Source organism: Macrobrachium nipponense, chromosome 19, assembly GCF_015104395.2.
Source record: "Macrobrachium nipponense isolate FS-2020 chromosome 19, ASM1510439v2, whole genome shotgun sequence".
NCBI lineage: Eukaryota > Metazoa > Arthropoda > Malacostraca > Decapoda > Palaemonidae > Macrobrachium > Macrobrachium nipponense.
Window position 1 is genome coordinate 52,540,107 of NC_061088.1, and position 22,256 is coordinate 52,562,362.

The 22,256-nt window shown below is 43.9% G+C and overlaps 1 long non-coding RNA gene across 1 annotated transcript in view; it reads right to left on the reverse strand.

The window, feature by feature from the left end:
* LOC135216950 (uncharacterized) overlaps window positions 1–22,256 on the reverse strand; it is a 303,951-nt gene that overhangs the window by 280,475 nt on the left and 1,220 nt on the right. The window lies entirely within an intron of this gene.

Sequence of the window (22,256 nt, forward strand, 5' to 3'; positions counted from 1 at the left end):
TGTTGATTGGGGTTCAGCTGAGACTTTTCCAGGTTCACCAAAAGACCCAACTCTTTTACTAAATCTAACGTCTGTTTCAGGTCCTCCAGACATTGAAGTTCTCGACTGGGATCTTATCAGCCAGTCGTCCAAGTAAAAAGAAACTCTGATCCCTAGTAAGTGTAACCATCTTGCTACGTTGGACATCATCCTCGTGAACACTTGGGGGGCTGTGCAAAGGCCGAAGCACAGGGCCTTGAATTGAAAGACCCTGTTCTGGATCACGAACCTTAGGTACTTCCTGCTTCCCAGATGAATCGGAATACGAAAATAGTACGTGTCTTGTAGATCCAGGGTAACCATCCAGTCCCTGGACGTACCGCTGCCAGTACTGACTCGTTCGTCTCCATGGTAAATTCGGTTTTCTCCACGAACAACGTTTAGTTCACTTACGTCCAGTACTGGTCTCCAACCTCCCTCGAGGATTTCGCACCAGGAAAACCCGATTGTAAAAACCCCGGAGATTCGTGATCCAGAACAGGTTCTATAGCTCCTTTCTCTAGCATGGAAGAGACTTGATCCCACAGTGCCTTCTCTTTTACTAAATCGTTAGTAATGTGCCCCTAAGGCTCTCGGAGATGTTACGAGAGGAGGTTTCCTTAAGAAGGGGATTTTGTATCCTTCTCGAGCTACCTTGATGGGCCCAGGGATCTGCATTCCTGTCTTGCCAAACTTCCCAAAATTCTTGAAGTCTGGCTCCTACTGCTGTCTGGAGGACTTTGTTCTCATTGCTTAGAGGTAGTCTTGCTCCTCTTTAGCGGGTAATCTTTTGCCTCTAAATGCAGGTCGAGCGAAAGTCTGCCTCGAAAGGGCAGCACAGAAGGTCTCGATTCCTTCGGTGCCTTCTTAACCAACTTAGAAGAGTAAAAACTTCCTCACTGAAGATGAGAGGAGTTCCTGAGTAGCCTTCTGAGATAGAGCCAGAGCTATATCCCTAATGATCTCCGAAGGAAACAGCTGGTTCGAAAGCGGTGAAAGAAAACATCAACTCCGATTTCCGAGTTAGAAACTCCTTTCGAAGTAAAAGAGCACAAAAGAGACCTCTTTTTAAGCACTCCTGCTGCGAATAAAAAGATGCAAGTTCATTAGCTCCATCTCTAAAGAAAGCTTTGTCCATGCAGGACATAAGTATTCTTAGGCACTTCCGTGTCTTGAGAATTCTCGTCTTCCAAAGTGTTCGCCAATGCTCCCAAAGACCAATCGAGGAAGTTGAAGACCTCGAAAGTCCAAATATCCCCTTAAAAAGGTGATCAAATTCCGACGAAGTCCACCAAATCTTAGCAGAATGTAACGCCTGTCTGCGCGAGCTGTCCACTATACTGGAGAAATCCCCCTGGGAGGAGGCAGGTACTCCCAGGCCAAGACTTTCTCCAGTAGCGTACCACACTCCCGACTTCGAGGCTAACTTGGCTGGAGGGAAAGCGAAAGAAGACTTCCCTGCTTACTTCTTCTCCTTCAGCCAATTATTCACACGTTGAAGAGCTTTCTTCGCTGAAATCGAGAGAGTCATCTTGAGGAATGAGGACTTCTTGGGAGTTTTAGGGGGGAGTCTTCGAAAACTGCGACAGGGGAGATAAAGGAGCCGTAGGTTGAAATTCCCCTTCAAAAATCGAAAGAAGACAGGAAGTGAGGATTTTATAATCCGATGAAGGTTCCACATTCTTATCTTCAACAAAGTCTTCTAAGTCTTCTTCTGCTGAAGAAATGTGCTGTAAATCACTATCGTCATCTTGACGTCCTGCAGACGGATCAACCTCCTGCCGCCTGCGTCCTGAATCCAATAAGAAGTATCGGCTGTCCTGCCGCCTGCGTCCTGCGTCCACCTCAGACACATCCGCGTCCTGCCGCCTGCTCCTGCGTCCACAGTTAGAGGCTCAACGTCCTGCCACTTGCGTCCTGCTTCATTAAATACGATCTTCTTCTTCCTGCCATCCTACGTCCTGAAACGCTACTCGATCGTCCGTCCTCGACATGACAGTGCGTCCTGTATCCTCGGCAACCGAAGAACGAGAGAGAGAAGGCAAATTCTTGTCTTTCGTCTTCTTGGAAGACTTCACGGGAAGGAAATCGTCCTTACGTCTCGAAGAACCTTGCAAAGGAGACTCCTACGAGTTAACGAGAACTGCTAACTTCGACTGCATTCTCTTAAGAAGTCTTTAGTGCTATTCTCCTGACGGGCAGCATGCAACGGAGGAGAAGGACGAGTAGGACTGTGACGGAAGGGAGAGCGATCCTGAACTCTACCCGAAGGAGAGAGACGAGGAGAAGACAAGCAAGAAGACGGGGGCGAATCTCTTGCTGAGATCAAGGAACGCAACGGCAGTACTGCATCCTCTTTCGAACGAAAGATCTTCTTCCTCTTGATTGGAACTGCATTCCCCACCATCTCCAGAAGAGGACAGAACCTCCGGACTACTCCATGCATCTCGATCGTGTGACGGTTTATCCTGAGCGCGGTCGATGTCCTGAAAGTCCTCTTGAGGGGCGTGACACTACCGAATACCGACGTTCCCGGTCTGGAGTAGAACCATCAGAGGACGCACACTTCTCAGTTATGCCTTTCCTGTGGCGAACTGCAACAGCCTGGATTTAACAACAGGACTGTCCGAAGGGACGCCTGACCGTGACAAAACCTCTCTCGCCTCCCTTCGACTGTCGACATGCCTTCTACCTTTTTTTGGGGGGGGGGGGTCTGGGAGCTTGACAGAGGTCTAGGTCTAGGAGCACAAGAGAGACGATCAGATGCCCCTCCACTACACTTTCACTCGCATCAAAAGCACTGACTTTATCTGTTAGACGCTGTATCTGGTCACCCATGGACACAAGGGCAGCGAACACTTTCACAATCTGTGTATCCTTCGCCTCCTCCGATACAGCAGCGGGCGCAGGAGAAACCTGGGGGGAAGGTTCTACCATCTCTACATTAGAAGGAGCTGGAGAGGAAACACATTCACTCCTTTTTTGACTAGAAGTATCAGACCTCTCACTGCGAGAAACAGATCTCCTCACTCGATCTTCTCTAACCTTTCAACATATTTCGTAAGGATCTTCCACTCCTTCTCTGTCAAATTCTCACATTCACACCTACTCTCCGAAGTACACACAATCTCTCTACATTTCTTGCAAACTGTGGAGAGGGTCGACCGAAGCTTTCGGCAACCTCACCTTGCACCCTTCTTTCACACAAACTCTAAACATACCACCTGTATCTGACATATCCAAAGAATATCAAAAGCGAATGCCAAGCCAACGTTCCAAGTACAATACCAAATAATCCGTCCAAAATCAGCGAAAAGTCAGCAACGAGATCGAAAATCTTAGCAGGGAACCACCAACAATGTTGCCGGTTCGGCTGGCAGAGAAAATCTGACGTATAAATGGGAATGGTTCCTAGCGCTAACGCCACGGTGGGGGGGGGGGGGGGGGGGGGGGGGGGGGAACGGTAGGTGGTGGTTGCCTTAACTACTAATAGGTTACTAGCGTTTGCCGCGAGTTTTGAAAATTTCTGCCAGTGGAACAGAGAATATAGCTATACGTATATATACCTGCCAGGTAAGTGTCATACATTAAAACCCTTTATGGAAAGATTGTCAGCAATGAAGAATACTACCATAACTCATCAATGGAGAATGTCTCCTCCTCATCACAAAGGATGACTTTCTCCCAGAAATCACGTCCATGGATAATATTGTAATGCAAACCCTAGCCTCTCTTCTTTGTGTTTCTCTGTTATGCAGGGTTTCTAGGCAGGAAGATGATGAAATAATATCTTGGCCACATGTAGCCTGTTATGGATGGTTTGGGATCAACTTGAAGGGTAAGCATAATATTCTCTCGGTAGATCTAGGGTACTATTCCGCGGCGGCCTAGACTATGGCAGTTGCGGTTTTTATAAGCAGTTTTACCTCCTGAAAAAGAATTTTAAGTAAAATATTTATTCGGACGACTATAATTAACCCCCAGGGGCCAGTACTAAACACGGCGAAATACATTGGACGCCCCAATTCCTTGTGGATGTCGTATCCGCGGTGATGTTCTTGCAGTCCGTGCGGAACTATTCTGTAGAATTACCATTCTCTCTTTATAGCAACACCGGTTGTCAAGGGAATTAGGTGGGGCTCCATCAATGATCATCCAATAAAGATCTTTTAAAGCAGTGCAATCATGAGGTTGTCCTCCACTTTTTTCAATAAACTTATTATATTTCTCGCTCTATGTGCCATATCCATCTATAACGTGGTTGTTCTATTTACTACGCCCAGCCGCCAGGCAATATCTACAATAGAAACAATAGTCTCAAGCAAGCTAATGATTGATGACCTGTGAGATAAAGTGGTGTGCTTGAGCCTGTTACCCATCTTATCAGTGCAAATGACAAGACAGTTTAACTTTCCTGCCTGAGCAAGGTGTCACACAATATTATACAATATTATGAGGTCTTTTCTTTTATGTGTTTTTGACAACAATTATGCTAGAATCATTTCTATGTTTATTTATATAATTCCATTGATGATTATTCAATATTATTTTATTAGTTAAGATGCTTTTATTTGGGATCTGAAATACAGTTTCATTTTTACTCTTTAGCCCAATTATCTGACAAAATTTTTCGAAAATATTTCGTAATATGAATTTTTCTCACCATTCATTTTATATTATTAAACGTATGATTATTGACCACCAAAAATCAAAATAGAAATGGGGGGGGATAATTGTTATGATACAATAAAGTTTCATACATACTTACCTGGCAGATATATACATAGCTATCGACTCCGTCGTCCCCGACAGAAATTCAAATTTCGCGGCACTTGCTACAGGTCAGGTGATCTACCGCCCTACTCTGGGTGGCAGGACTAGGAACCATTCCCGTTTTCTAAATCAGATTCTCTCTTCCACCTGTCTCCTGCGGGAGGCCTGGGTGGGTGGGTCTCAATTGTATATATCTGCCAGGTAAGTATGTATGAAAATGATATTGTTATGATACAATAAAGTTTGTTCATACTTACCTGGCAGATATATATATAGCTGTATTCTACGAAGTCCGACAGAATTCAAAACTCCCGGCACACGCAGTGGTCGGCCAGGTGGTAGTACCCATTCCGCCGCTGGGAGGGGCGGGCGTAATGGAACCATTCCCATTTTCTGTCAGATTTTTCTAGTGCCACTGTCTCCTGAGGGGAGGAGGGTGGGGGCACTATTTGATTAATATATATCTGCCGGTAACCGTATGAACAAACTTTATTGTATCATAACAATATCATTTTGTTCATGAATCTTACCTGCCAGATATATATATAGCTGAATCCCACCTTTGGAGGAAGGGGGAGACAGATTCGATTTTGGGAAACAATTTCATATATATGATTGATATTTTGGTTCCTTAACTGTTAGCATAGCTGACTTCGTGAGTACCGTCACCCAAGTCTGCTTCTGCTTTACTAGAGACTCCAGCTAGGTAGTGACCTGTGAAGCTGTTTGAGTTCTAGAGGATCTGTCAAAGGGGGCGTGACCTGCACAATGCAACTAGGGGATCCTATCTTAAGTAAGAACCCTCCAATTTCGGTACTGCATTCCATAGAGGTGCCAGCAAGGACGTGACCTGTGTAGCTGGTGCGCTCTAATGAACTGTCACGGGGAGCGTGACCACAATGTGACAGATCATAGGGTAGTTGTTTTAGACACCGAATGCTGTTAATGCTTCTCTGGAGGTGCCAGCAAGGACGTGACCTATGTAGCTGGTGCGCTCCAGATGATTTGTCAATGGGGGCGTGACCACACTGTGACAAAAAACATTTTACCCTACTATGAGGGGCGAAGCAAAAACATTACCACCTGACCTAACCTATCTGGTTAAAACTTCGTATAACCAAGGCTAATGGAGGGAAGTCCGCCTAAGGCGGCCTACCCAAGGACACAAAAACTAAACACCTACATAAACATAATAAAAATAAAAAAAATAAAAAGAAATAAAATTAAAAGTCCAAACTAACATATTATTTTCTAAAAGATAGGAAGAGTGCTACTCTCTGTCCCCAATATAGTGTCTGCTGCGACATATGGGCCCAAAGAGTAGCAGTTCTCGTATGTAATCCTCACCTCCCGAAGGTAGTGAGAGGCAAAACACTGAATTACTACGCCAAAATGTGGCATTCAAGATGTCATTGAGTGCCATGTTCTTTTGGAAGGCTACCGACGTAGAAATAGCCCTCAGTCCATGCGCATTCACCTTCAACACTTTAATATCACTGTCTTGACAGGATGAATGCACTTCCTTGATGGTGCCCTCAAGAAAAAAGCCAAAGCATTCTTTGACACTGGTAACCTTGGCTTTCTGCCAAACACCACAAGTTATCAGAAGGACCTCTTATCAAAACCTTGGTTCCTATCTTTTCAGACGGAGGGTTGACTTCCTAGCTATTGCTTAGGAGTCTGCTTCGTCTCAAGAGCCTCAGCGAGGATGTGACCTATGGGTAAGAGTTCTTGTGGGTTTGCCGATGGGGTCTTATCCGGCTACTCGGCAAAGCCTAACTGGCATTTGTCAAATGGGTGCTAATCCACTCATATGACCATATACCTATGCCTATTAGCATAATTAAGGAGCACAACACCGATTCCGATCACCTGATCCTAACACGAGGGTTAGCGCTTAATTTGAAAAGTTAAACTAAAAATTAACTCACTAGTTAACCCTTAAAAGCCAGCTGGAACGTATACGTTCGACATTTTTTCTCGGGTGCCGCTGGACGTATTTTACGTCGACATTTTTGTACAAAAGTTTTCTAAAAAATTCAAAAAAAGCGGAAAAATACTTTTAGGCCTACCAGCCGAAACTCTTGAATCACGCGCCTTGGGGGATGCTGGGAGTTCACGGATCAAGGTGTTGTTTTGTTACAATCGTTACGCAGGCGCGCAAGCGCGAATTTCTTTCTTGCCGCACTAAAAAGTATCTGTGACACATCTCTGAATTATTTCGTCACTTTGACATAACTTTTGTACCATTTTAAATTTAGCCGTTACATAGAGTATATATATGAAAATGTGCGCATTTTTATGTAGAATACAACAAAAAAATACTCATGATTGTAGCTTTTATCAGTTTTAAGATAGTCCATATAAATAACGATAAGTGCCCAAAATTTCAAACCTTCGGTCAACTTTGACCTCTCTACCGAAATGGGTCGAAAAACGCAATTGTAAGCTAAAAAAACTCTTATATTTTAGTAATATTCAATCATTTAACTTAATTTGCAACTAATTGGAAGTCTCTAGCACAATATTTCGATTTATGGTGAATTTTATGAAAAAACTTTTTCCTTACGTCCGCGCTGGTAACTCTTCCGAAAATAATCATACATGCGATTGTGGTAATGTTTGCACCATTTTAAATTAGCCGTTACATAAAGTTTTATATATGAAAATGTGCGCAATTTCATGCACAATACAACTAAAAACAACCCATGGTTGTAGCTTTTATCAATTTGAAATATTTTCATATAAAAAATGATAAGTGACAAATTTTCAACCTTCGGTCAATTTTGACTCTACCGAAATTGGTCGAAAAACGCAAATTGTAAGCTAAAACGCCTATAATTATAGTAATATTCAAGCATTTACATTCATTTTGCAACAAATTGGAAGTCTCTAGCACAATATTTCGATTTATGGTGAATTTATGAAAAAAATAACATTTCTTTACGTCCGCGCGGTAACTCTTCCGAAAAAATCATACGTGCGATTGTGGTAATGTTTGCACCATTTTAAATTAGCCGTTACATAACGTTTTATATATGAAAATGTGCGCAATTTCATTTTATACTTACAACCAATAGTTGAAGGTTGTAGCTATTCTCATTTTCGAAATATTTGCATATAAATCACGATAAATAGAAAAAAAAACCACGTCGTCAAATTTTGACTCTACCGAAATGGATCGAAAAACGCAATTGTAGATAAAACTCTTACAGTCTAGTAATATTCAGTCATTTATCTTCATCGTTAAACAAATTCGAAGTCTCTAGCACATATTAAATTTATGGTGAATTTTTAAAAAAAACTTTCCTTCCCTCCGCGCGCCGATTCTCCGCCACAAATCTCCGAAATGGGTAAGTCCCATTCTCGGAATATTTGCTCCGTTTCATATTAGGCATTTCATAGAGTTTTATATATGAAAATGTGCGCAATTTCATGTAGAATAAAACGAAAAAAATAGTTGAAAGTTGTATTTTCTTTTATTATTTTCAGAAATAATTGCATATAAAAAAAATATATATATAAAAAAATTCGACATTCGGTCAACTTTAGCTCGTCAGATATGGTCGAAAACTGCATTTGTAAGCTAATATTCTTACAGTATAGTAATATTCAATCATTTGTCTTTCATTCTGAAACATATTGGAAGTCTCTAGGACATATTTAGGGATTTATGGTGAATTTTGAAAAAAAAATATGTGTTTACGTAAGCGCGTTACGAATTCATGCATTATTTTGTGATAATATTTTCTCTGTGTTGCTTTTATCGTTTTACAATGTGTTATATATCAAAATGATCGCAATTTAGTGCACATTACAACGAAAAAAAAGTAACTTGTTACCTTCAACCGTTTTGCGCACAGCGCGATTTGAATACAATTATATATGAAATTCGTTTTTGCGCTATCATATATCGCATTATTTATATATGATAATGATAGTTTTTTTTCATTTCTGATGGTTGCATACTAAACTTCAAGCAATGACAAAAAAAAGGAGCCAAAAATGAACTCTTAATCTTGAAAACTAAGCGCGCTGTGATTTTTTGAAAAAATATTTTTTCCGCTTACGCGCTCACTCTCAAACCCCTCCGCATACGGAGTCATTTTTTTATTTACCGCTTCCGGCGTTTAAGGGTTTAAGGATCAGTGTCGGCTCCCTATCCCAGCAACGTATCCGCAGACACGAATAACCAAGAGAAAAGGATCTCTTGTAGGGTGTAATTGACATCCTTCGTGTAACGGGAGGTCAACACAGAATTGCATCTTCCGTAAGTGACAGCTCATATGTCCTTTATGACATATTGTTATAGGAACCAAGAAGAAGAATTCATAAAAGCTCGCACTTCATGCATAGGTTCGAATGGACTGGACATGAGGAACTTCGGAACTACATCCAAGTTAACCAAGACGGCAACTTGGGTTGTTGTTGAACCTTCATCGTTTCGAAAGATCTCAAGAGATCGTGAAGGTCTCTGTTGTCCGCCAAGTCCAGGCCTCTGTGCCTAAAGACAACTAAAAGCACACTCTTATAACCCTTGATTGTAGAGACTGCAAGTTTTAGATCCCTTCTCAGAAAAGGAAGTCAGCAATCTGGCTCACAGAGGTCGTGGTGGAGGAAATGCCGTTCTTCTTGCACCAACTCCTGAAGACTATCCACTTCGATTGTACACTGCGTTGGAAAACGCTCTTCTTGCACTGGCGATAGCTTTCGCCCCATTGACGTATAAAAGCCTCTCGCTCTGGCCAACTTTTGGATAGTCTGAATGCAGTCAGACTCAGAGCGAAGAGGCTTCTGTGGTACCTCTCGAAGTGGGGCTGTCTGAGTAGATCTGTCCTTACTGGAAGCGTCCTCGGGAAGTCTACTGCAAAGGCCATGACCTCCTGTGAACCACTCTCTCGCAGGCCAGAACGAGGCGAACAAAGTCATTCGTCGTCCTTCCGACACCGCAAACTTTCTCATGACTTCCCCTAAGATCTTGAACAGGAAAGGCGTACAGGTCCCATCCCCGTCCAGTCCCAGAGAAGTGTGTCTATCGTCACTGAGCAGCTGGGTTGAGTACTGGGGAGCAGTACAGTGGAAGCCTCTTCGTTCTGGACGTCGCAAAGATATCCACGAGCGGACGTCCCATAAACCCCCACAGCTCTTGGCATACCTCCTGATGCAGAGTCTACTCGGTTGGCAGAAGAACCTTGACCTCGTCTGCTGAGGAGATCTGCCCAGACATCTCTACTCATGCTACAAACTTCGTAAGGATCATGACGTCCCAGTGCCCTTGCCCCACAGCAAGATCTCCTTTGCATAGAGCAAAAAGGGACTGAGACTGTGTTCCTCCCTACTTCTTCAAGTACGCCAGAGCTGTGGTGTTGTCTGAGTTGACTTGGACTATTCGATGAGAGACTTTTTCTTAGAAAAACTGGAGAGCTAAAAAGATGGCTGCCATTTCCTTTAGGTTTATGTGCCAGGACACCTGTTCCCTCTCCAGGTGTCTGCCATTCTCTTTACCCCTAATGATGCTCCCCATCCCGTGGTGGACGCGTCGGAGAACAACACTAGGTCGGGGCTCTGAAGCTTGAGAGACACGCCTCCGACAGCTACACTGGATCTAGCCAACATTTCAAGTGATGTTTTACCTCTCCTGAAATTTCCAAGATCATGTGTAGATTCTTGTTTTCTTTCCAATTGTACTTGAGAAAAAATTGTAACGGTCTGAGGTGCAGTCTCCCCAAGGAAACAAACTTCTCCAGCGAGGAAATGGTCCCCAGTTAGATCATCCATTCCCTCACCGAGCACGAATCTTTCCTTAGGAAGGCTAACACTTTGTCTAAGCCTTGCTGCTGACGTCCCTGGGACGGAAAGAAAATCGAAAAGAAAACTGAAATCTAAGCCATCTGAATCCCCAGATCACGATGGATGGGTTGGGATCAGATGTGACTTTTCGAAATTCACCAGTAGTTCCAGGGACTTCACCAACGATTAAGTTGTTTGAAAATCCTTCAGACACCGCGTTTGAGTGAGGCATGAATGAGCCAGTCGTCCTTCTTGAAGATAACAATTGCGAAGGAGGTGACTGAGGGGCCGCAGGCTGAAACTATTCTTCAAAAGAGGCTCAAAGCCATCGAACCAAGACCTCTTCTTCTTCTCAACTGACACACGTTCGGGAAGATGGTAACCGTGCTCTCTAGACAACCTCTGGAGAGCTGCATGAAATCTAGAGAGCAAGGCAACTGCGAAAGAGCGGAACGAGGAGAAGGAGAAGGGACTGCCTGGACTCTTGATTGGCAGCCTATCATCCTTCCTCTCGCGATTTGTTTTGGCTTTGCCTTTCTCACTGCAATCAACGAAACAAGTTGTTGTTGCAAAGACACCAATCAATAACCTTTTCAATGGAGAACATTCCTTCTCAGGCAAAAAGGCGATCCTTTGAGAAGACGATGGGCGAGGGGAAGCCCTCCTCCTTCTCACATGGACCGCCAAGGATATATCTTTGGAGCGACCGAAGCGCTCAAAGCATACTCATCGGAAGACGTCCTCTCCGGTGAAGATCGCAACACAGTAGAAAAGAGAGAGGACGTGAAGCGTTCCCCTCCCTGAGACCATACATCATACATCTTAGCTCTCTTTTACTGCGGAAAGTCTTCCAATTGCCCAGGAGACGACTGCAAAGCAGAAAAGGAGCTAACAGACGAGAAGCGTCCCCCTCCGAGGAACCAAAGACGACGGCCGCCTGTGCGACATATAGCGTCTTCGTTCTCCTCAGAGGGAGCGAGACACTCTGAGAGTTCCAACTCCTGCGCGGGAGGACGTCTCTGAAGACAAAAGTAATCTTTCAAGATTCAAATTCTATGAGATTTATGAGCCATGACATCACCTATAGACGAATCTTGACTATGAGAGATGTTTAGAATAATTTCTAGATCATCTATGCTATTCCAGTTTTTCTGCAGGAAAAACTGGAGAGGTGTGAATTTCAGTCTATTCAGGGAAAACAAACTTCTCCAGCGAGGAAATGGTCCCCTGCAATTCATTCATTCCCTCACCGAGCATGTTTCCTTCCCTAATAAGGCTGCGTTTCACTAAACAGGAGTAATTTGAAGACACTGTTAGAAGATTGTTCATTTGTTTCTTCCTAAAAGTCTCCTTCCTGAGATCCATTACTATTCTCTGATTCTCGGCGAATGTCTGAAGAAGCATTACGTTGTGCGTCCATCCAAGCGTCCAGCAAGCATCCTGCCGAGCGTCACGCTCGGCGCTGTCGTATTTGGCAGCGGAAGGAGTCCCCTTCATAATCGAGCAAGGGACGTCTCGGCGAGCTAATTGACTGCATCTCTTGCACATCATTCTTGTTTCGAGGGAATCATGTGTGCTATGCCGCTGTAGACTCGGACAGAATTCTGTTACCATGCGGTAAACAGAACCGAAAAAGGTCTAATACATATATATATATACATACACACACATACACTTACACATATCAGATCTATATATATACATATACACACATAATATATATACACACATACTACATACACATATATATATTTATTTATTTTAGGTTTTTTTATTTATTTTTTTATTTATTTATTGTATTTTATTTTTTTATTTTTTTATGAAAAAATGCCGCAAAGTGAAGATGTTCAGCCATGTATGCTAGAATTCCCCTCAACCCGAGGCTAAGGCCGTGATTGTAGGGTAGAAACACTGTTAGTCCGTCAATCCCGCAAGAGAGAGAGAGACATAACCTACCGCGCATGGCAGACAATCAGATGGAACTGAGCACTGGCATTACGCATTAGTGACAGCAGACTCAGAGAACGTTCGTCGTTCTCGCACTGCTCTGCCTGAGTTGCCACCTACATCATTCTACGAATGAATAGGTTTACTATCATTATAGAGCAGAAACCAAAATCCATCAAACTGGTATATTTAAGCAAAACTGAATTTGCTAAATATAAAAGGCTAACTTGGTATTGTCATAACAATACCTTAAATGTTTAAAAATAGGGAAACCGGCAACCCCTGAATAGTTGCAGGGAGAACCGATTAAATGTAATGAGAATAATCGTACTCTCGGTTGTCCTCCATAGGAGTAAACTATGGTATGAGTATATAACTTGAACCATACAACCGCTTGATAGTAATATGACGTAAGGGCAAAAAATAATATTACTATGATACAACATCGCTTGTTTCACCTTTACCCGCAGATATATATATACATATATCTGACTGGTAAGTTTTATGAACAAACGTAGAGTATTTTAGACACTTGGACAGCTACCTCCCTACTACATTCTGCCTCACCGAGGTAGGGAGAGCCATCACGCGGTAGTGTTTTGTCAATGAGAAATTATACGCTTACGCGATAGAATGAACACTCATGGCATTATCACTATACTTCCACCTACACTACTAAAACTTTCCAATGCAAACATGATTCCAGGCTACGCAAAGATTTAAGAATCACAGATAGGGTATTACCTCCAAAGACACTATTGTAGGGCCCGAAGGCATCACAGGTCTTTGGAGGGATAAATTCTACTGGACGGGTAACTTGTGTTACACGCCTGGAGGAACTTCACCTCCTTACACTATCACGTTCTAGTTTACGTACCTATGATTCATAAGCCTTCCACGCAGAATCGACATATTTTCTTTTTCACACTCGTTGCAGCGGTCATCAAACATACAAACATGTTTCCTACAATTCGCGCACTGTATGAGGGTCTACCGAAGTTTTCGGTAGCCTAACCTTGCATTCTTCCACACAACATACTCTGGCCTAGTCGAATAGATCCAGACATCGTAAAGTTTAAGGAAAAATCAAGCAAAATAAAAACAATCCACAATTAGCGTATGCCTAACCACCGATCCTAATCAAAATAACCAAAAATCAATCGGGATACTCAAGTGACCAAAAGAGTTCCAAAATCCAATGACGGAGGTGCAGAAAACACTTGTTGTCTGCACCGGCGACAGAAAATATCTGACAGAAAATGGGAATGGTTCCTTACGCCCGCTCCCGCGGCGGGAATGGGTACTACCACCTGGCCGACCACTGCGTGTGCCGGGAAGGGGTTTGAAATTCTGTCGGACTTCGGAGAATACAGCTATATAGATATCTGCCAGGTAAGATTCATGAAAAAACTTTATTGTATCATAACAATATCATTTTCATACATTCAACTTACTGTCAGATATATACATAGCTGATTGACACCCTTTGGTGGAGGCAAGAGACAGCTAACTACTGACTAGACAGGTAAACAACATATGTTGTAGGTATTTATAGACCTTGGTTCCTACCTTATCAGGTGGAAGACTTCGTGACTGCTGTCTAGGAGTCTGCTTCACCTCAAGAGCCTTAGCGAGATAGTGATCTGTGGCCAAGAGTTCTTGTGGATCTGTCGATGGGGTATCATCCACTTACTCGATAGAACCTAACTGCATTTGTCAATGGGAGCACATCCGCTTATATAACAACACGCCTTTATTTAAGGAGCACACAACCGATCCCGATCACCCGAACCTAACACCCGTGTTAGTTCTAAGATTGCCAAGAGCTATCCCAAACTCTTAGCAAACAACCACAAACTCAATAACCACACATACAATAATACAAAAAACAAAAAAATTTTTGTACCCCTCTAAAAGTCAGCTGTCACTCGATCTCTAGTGAAGAGAAGTGAGGTCGCCTGTGCGACACCTGACACTTCCATGTACAGGAAACTCAAGAACACATCCAACAAGAGGGTTACATACATTATTAAGGATCGGTGCTAGCTCCCTTACCCAGAACCGTCTGTGCTGACACAAACGGACCTAGAGAAAAACATTTCTCATACGTAACTCGCACATCTTTTAAATAATGAGATGCAAACACAGAGTTGCATCTCCAATAAGTTGCATCCAAAATGTTTTTAAGTGACACTATTCTTTGGAACGCACAGAGGTTTGCGATTGCCCTAACTTCGTGAGCTCTCACTCTTAAAAGATTAAAAGAATCATATGGACAATTCTTATGAGCTTCCGTAATACACTTCTAACAAGAAGGCTAAGGCGTTCTTGGACATTGCTCTCTTGGGGTCTTTTACTGAGCACCAAAGACCTTTTTTGCGAAACCCCCCAACTGCTTCTTCCTGTCCAGATAGAATTTAAGAGCTCTACTGGGCAAAGTCCTTTTACCTCGAAGCTCCTGGGCCAGGGATTCGAAGGGTTTTCATTTTTGGCAAGAAAGAGAGACTGGAATGAACAAATTGCAGAGTCTCCTTTGAAGCCGATCGTGATTCAAGGGCGTGCAACTCACTGACTCTTTTTGCCGTTGCAAGAGACATCAGAAACAAAACACATTTCTAGTGATATTACGAAAATGAAGCAGTGTGTGGTGGTTCGAATTCTTCAGAGGATAGAAATTTAAGAACCACATCTAGTTCAGCTTGGAACCTTAGGTTCAAGTGACTTTGATGTTTCGAAGGAACGAATGAGGTCGTGCAAATCCTTATCATTCGTTAGATCTAATCCCTTGTTTCTAAAGACTGCTGAAAGCATACTCCTGTACCCCTTATAGTCAGTACAGAGAGATGCGACTTTTCTCTAAGAACAGAAGGAAATCCGCAATTTCGGTCACAGAGGTACTGGGAACGGAAAGGACAGCTTCTTCGACCTGCACCTAGCTTCTGAAAAACCTCCCACTTCGATTGGTACACTCGCCTAGTAGATGATCTGCGGGCTCTAGCAATTGCGCTTGCTGCCTGGCGAGGAAAACCCTCTCGCTCTGACAAGTCTTTCGATAGTCGAAAGGCAGTCAGAGCAAGAGCGGGTGGATTTTGATGGTACCTCTCGAAGTGGGGTTGTTTGAGCAGATCTTATCCTGTTTGGAAGAGATCTGGGGAAGTCCACTGTCCACTCCATCACCTCGTGAACCAAATTCGGGATGGCCAATATGGGGCTATCAGAGTCATTCTGGTTCCCTTCGAGGCCACAAACTTTCTGACTACTTCCCCCAGAATCTTGAATGGGGAAAAGCGTACACGTCTAGCCCTGACCAGTCCAGGAGAAAGGCGTCTGTTGCATAAGCCCTGGGATCTTCCACTAGGGCACAAAATGTGTCTATCCTTTTGGAGAGGAACGTGGCGAAAAGATCTATTTGAGGCTTCCCCCAAAGATACCGAAAGGCTCTGACAAGACTTCTGAGTGGAGTGTCCATTCTGTGGGAAGGACCTGGAACACCCTGCTCAGTCTGTCCGCTCTCACATTCCTCTCCCCTTGGACAAACCTCATTAGAAGAACTACCTTCCTTTGGTTCGCCCAAATCAACAGATCTCTTGCCAGCTCGTACAGAGCGAAAGAGTGAGTCCCTCCTTGTTTCTTGACATAAGCCAGAGCGGTCGTATTGTCTGAGTTTATCTGTACGACCTTGCCTCTGACTATGTGTTCGAAGCTCTTTAGCGCAAGGTGAATTGCTAAAAGCTCCTTGCAATTTATGTGCCATGACACCTGTTCTGCCGACCAGGTGCCTGACACTTCTTTGGATCCCAATGTTGCACCCCAGTCCGACTCCGACGGGTCTGAGAACAATGTCAGGGTTGGGTTCCGTACTTGCAGGGATACTCCTTTGTTTTCTTTTAAGGGAATCAACCACCACTTAAATGATTTTTTATTTCCTCCGAGATTGGAAACGTGTCCAAGAGCTGTCCTGTCTTCCAACTCCAACTTCTTCTCAGGAAGAACTGAAGCGGACGAAGAATGTAGTCTTCCTAGGGGAAAGAACTGTTCGAGCGAGGGAAAGGGTCCCCAGAAGGCTCAGCCATTCCCTCGCTGAAGTGCGCTCTTTCCCTAAGAAGTTCGATACCGTGGCACAGCCTTTCCTTATTCTCTTGAGAGGGAAAAACTGGAAAACCCCGAGAATCCATCTGAATTCCCAGAATAAAACCACGTTCTGGCCTGGGGATCATCTGAGACTTCTCGAGGTTCACGATCAATCCCAATGATTTTGTCAATTCCAGTGTTGTTGACAGGTCCTCCGAAACACTGCTTTTGAGACCTGGCTCTGATGAGCCAGTCGTCCAGGTACAGGGAGACGTTTATCCCTTTCAAATGTAAGTGTCTTGATACATTTTTCATCACGTCCGTAAAGACTTGAGGAGCCGTGGAAAGGCCGAAACACAGGGCCCTGAACTGATAGATTCTTCTCGAACATAAATCGAAGGTACTTCCTCAACGAATGGTGGATCGGGATGTGGAAATATGCGTCCTGAAAGGTCTAGGGCCGCCATACAATCTCCTTGACGCAGTGCTGCAAGGACTGAAGCAGACGTTTTCCATGCTGAACTTCTGTTGTTTTACGAATTTGTTCAGCGTACTTACATCCAGTACCGGTCTCCATCCCCCCGAGGCTTTTGCTACAAGAAACAAGCGATTGTAAAACCCCGGGGAGCTGCAATCCAGCACCAGCTCTATTGCTCTTTTGTCCCACATCTGTTCCACCATCTGACGAAAGAGTATCCATCAGAACAGGGTCCTTGTATCTGGCGGACAGTTCCCTCGGTGATGTTGTCAAGGGAGGAATGTCCTTTAATGGGATGTAATAACCCTTCTTGATGATTGACATCGTCCAAGGATTCGATCCTATGTCTTCCCAGGCTTTCGCAAAGAAGTGTAACCTGGCTCCTACAGGTGTCTGGAGGATAGATTTCTCAACTTTTCCCTTCTTGAAAAGGGACGGAATGAAGGACCTGCCCCACTTTTCTCGGTTGATTCCTTCCTTGGCTGGCGATAGATCTAGCTGGAAGGCCTCCTCGAAGGGCTGCTGCTTAGCTGGACGAGCCACTTTCTTTTCCTCACTGGCCACGGTCTATTTTTCCTTGAGGATTGTCTAAGGAGATCCTGGGTGGCCTTTTCAGTCAGTGAATGGGCAATATCCTTCACCAACTGCGAGGGAAAAAGATGTTCTGAGAGAGGCGCAAACAATAAGGCGGACCTTTCGAAGGAGAGACGGCCTTCGTGAGGAAAGCACTGTGAACCGCCCTCTTCTTTAAAACTCCTGCACCAAAGAGGGGAGCATACTTCAGCCGATCCATCCTGAACAGCCTTATCAATGCATGTGAGGATGCTATTTAGGGTTTCTGGGTCCAGTTGTTCCTTTTCATGAGACTTCTTGGCAAGAACCCCAAGGGACCAATCTAAGAAGTTAAAAACTTCTAAAGTGTGAAAAAGTCCTTTGAGGAGGTGGTCCGTTTCCGAAAGACCCCATGTTACTTTTGCTGAATTCAAGGCGTGTCTTCTCGAACGAGTCTACTAAACTCGAGAAGGTCTGACTCAGCTGAAACGGACAGAGACAATCCCATATTTTTTCCCGTTTCGTACCAAATGCCTCTCCTCCCCGTAAGTTTAGCGGGAGGCATACAAAAGACTGTCCTTCCTAACTCCTTCTTCTTGAACCAGGAGTCAAGAGATTGTAGCGCCTTCCTCATAGATATAGCAGGCTTCATTTTTAGGAAAGAGGAAGACTTGTGCGTTTTCGTGCTCGAAAACAGAGAGCGTGGAGAAGGAGGAGCGGCTGGCGTTAAAGAGTCTCCATATTCTTCCAAAAGAAGGGACGAAAGAACTTTGTAATTAGAAAATCCTTCCTTCATTTCATCCTCCGAGGCATCTTCTGGGTTCATAGGCTCGGAAGGAGAAGGCTCCCTTCTTTCTTCTGTTTCTTCCCTTACTCTCTTCCTTTCCGAAGAAGCACTTCTAATTGGAGAGGGACTAAGAGTTACTCTCTCTTTGCTAAAAGATTGACGCTTGGATGACTTCCTGTCGGTTGTCAGGCTCTTCATGCAGGGAATGCGCCTGGCGTACGGCAGGAGTATCTCGCCTGGAAGGAGTAACGTGTTTGGAATACTCCTGGTGCTTGGCAGGCGCAACGCGCCGCTTCGAATACTCCCTGGCGTTCTGGTAGGCGCATCTTGTTCCGAATACTCCTGGTGCCTGGGAGGAGTATTAGTTCAGAATACTCCTGGCGCCTGGGAGGAGTATAAAGTTCGGAATACTCCTGGCGCCTGGGAGGATATTAAGCTCAGAATACTCCTGGCGCCTGGGAGGATATAAAGTTCGGAAATACTCCTGGCGCCTGGGAGGAGTATCGAGGTCCGAAGACTCCTGGCGCCTGGCAGGAGTATGTCGCTCCAAATACTCCCTGATCTTTGGAATGCATATGGTGTTTAGTAGGAGTATTGATCATGGTAGGCGCTTTTCGTTTAACAAGCGCTCTACTCCTAACAGGATCTTCTTCAGTTAACTCTTGGCGCTTGGTTGAAGATCTTGAACGTTGTACTGAATACTCTGGCTCTTTGCGCCTACTCGGAGCCTGGCTCCTGGCTGGAGCCAAACTCTTGACAGGAGTAACTTTCCTTTCTTACTTCTCTCCAGTCTAACGCACCGTTCCCGCCGGAGAATGGTCGCCTGTGCGACACCTCCCCTGGAAGGCTCGTTGCGCGTGACAGGGGATCGGTATTTAGATCTTTTAATAGGAAGCCTATCATCCTTCTTACGAGTAGGCTCCTTATAAAAGAACTCCTCCAACGAGGCTAAATTGTTCCTTGCAACCTTCATGTTAAAATTTTTCCTGGTTGAGGAATCTTTCGAATCAGGAGAGGGAGATCTGGAAGGCACTCTAGGATCTCCTCCAGACCCAGAGTCTGATTGTTTTCTAGCCTTCTTTATTACCGAAGGCGCATCTTCTTCAGAGAAGCGCTCGGGACTAGAATTGAGCTCATGTTCTTTCATAACTCCTCTTTCAGCGGACGGGAAAGTTTCGACTCCTTCCATCCTCTTCTCGGAGAGGGCGAACTAGAAGACGAAAAGCACTCTCGAAGGACGCTTTTCCTATAGCGGTCCTTGGCAGTTTGTGATATGATAGATTCTGCCGAAGGGACGCCTGATCGTTGGGGATTCTCCACAACCCCCGTACGGCTTTCGACTTTCCTTCTCCTCCGCGCCAGGGAGCTTGGACAAGAGGTTCTAGGCCTGGGAGCGTCGCAGAGACGACCAGACGCCCACGCCTCTACACTGGGGACACTAATATCACTAGCGAAACCACATTCACTTTCCTTACCTTCCAATGCTGCCATTTTTTCCTGCATTTTCTGAAGGGAAGCTCTGAGTTCCGCTATTTCCGAAGCAGAACTAGAGGGATTAGCAATTTGTGAACGGGCTGAACAGAATGGGCATGATTATCAGAGGAAGAAGCTACAGAACTAGACAGTAAATCACGAGATGTAGACATTCTGCGGGTTTTGTAAGCCGCTTTCCTCTCTCTATCTTTCTCTAACTTCTTCAAGTAAGAAGTTAGATTCTTCCACTCTTGCGCACTCAGTTCTCACACTCTGTTACATGTATTCTCAATCGAGCATTCAAACCATTCTACAACCACTGCATGTAGTGTGAGGATCTACCGAAGCTTTCGGAATCCTCACCTTACAGCCCTCATTCACACACACTCTGAAACTAACACTAGAGTCAGACATATTCACGAATTCCAAACCAAGTCCAAAAAACAGTCCACGATAGCGAATGCCAAACAACGATCCAAGTACGTCACCAAATATCAGCGAGAGATGATCAAAAGCGTTGTGAAAAAAGAATTCTAGTCAGGAGGAAGTAACAACAATGTTGATACCACCGGCACAGAGAGAATCTGATTAGAAAACGGGAATGGTTCCTAGTCCTGCCACCCAGAGCAGGGGCGGTAGATCACCTGACCTACCTGTAGCGAGTGCCGCGAAATTTGAATTTCTGTCGGGGCGGGGAACGAGTCAATAGCTATGTATATATCTGACAGGTAAGTTGAATGTATGAAAAAGCACATTTCATTGTATATCACAAGAATAAAATATTGTTACGTCGTGAAAGAAAACTTTTGGAACATGTTGCAATTTATTTTTCAGTCAGTGTACAGTGAGCATAATTGCTGAAAACAATCGTTTTCTTTCTTTACCTATATAGCTAACACTATTCATTCTTTGTTTTACCAATCCTAGTGCATATGGTATTATGACACTTTAGTTCCTATTTTGATAGAGTTGTTCTTGTCCCTAAAGCTATGAAATGCCCAAGCTTATCCAAAATCAGTTATCAATTGACTGGCATTTAATAGTTTTCAACAGCAGCTCACTGTTAAACTTCTGATACAGGATATTATGGTAGTTTTATGTATGAATCTGATATCTATTTTCATTTAAAATGTAAACTGCTTGGTCAAGGTTAACCCATTACCCACCCCATACGTAATGAATATGAGGAAGACCAATGCAAAGACCTACCTACCTTCTGAGTTTTAGGGTGCATAAAGTAGGACATTCTTCCAACACCGAACTACTACTAGTAGTTTCTCTAACACAATAAATATTACTATTTGATACAGTAGCTGTAATACATATATTAATAACGTTGTTTATACATAAAATCCATCAGAAATGCTCCACACTCAAAAAAACCTAGGCAGTTTTCAGTTTTTGAATGAACAGTGAGTTGTGGCCACTTGCCACCGATTTATTTTTAAAACCTAAGTAGTTTATGTTACTGATACCCACTTTTCCATATCAAATTCAAATGAGATTACATAGCTCGAGTAACCGACTTAGCATTAGGGTATAGGCTAAATAACCGAGCAGCAAAATAGCAGCCACCTCTCTTGGAATACAGCCACTTCCCAAAAAGGCGCTTGATTTGTGATTACTTTGAGATTACTTCGTAATTCAGGAGAAAACACTTAGTACTTCAAAAGAAGTGTAGAGGTCTCTAGCTATGTGCTGCAATGATGGGCCACAAGTCTTAACTGATACTCATGGCAGCAAACTCAAGTACTTTTTCTGGAAGGTGGCCGCATTCCAGAATTGGTGGCTGGTATTTCTACAGAAGCCAATCCGCGGTGGCCTAGACTATGGCAATTGACGTTTTCCTGTTTTATTTTACATTACTGAACAAGAATTTAAAGTAATATTTATTTGGACGACTGTAATTAACCCCAGGGGCCAGTACTAAACACGGCAAAATACACTTGGACGCCCAAAGCCCTAGTGGATGTCCGTATTCGCAGTTACGTTCCTTGCAGTTCGTGCAGAACTATAGTATTCTTTAGAATTAGGTACCCTGCAAGAAGCGTAACCACGGATACAACATCTACCAGGGATTGGGCGTCCAATGTATTTCGCCGTGTTTAGTACTGGCCCCTGGAGGTTAATTACAGTCGTCCAAATAAATATTACTTAAAAATTCTTGTTCATTAGGTAAAACTGCATAGAAAAACCGCAACGCTATAGTCTGGCCGCAGCAAGATAGGTACCCTAGATCTACCCAGTGGCCGCTAGGTCATTTACCCTATGGGCCTAGGATAGTTTTGCATTGTGGACGGGAAAAAGGTAAAGCTATTCAGGTTATGTCGTCAGCAACCACCAGCGATCTAAATTAAGGAGAGATGG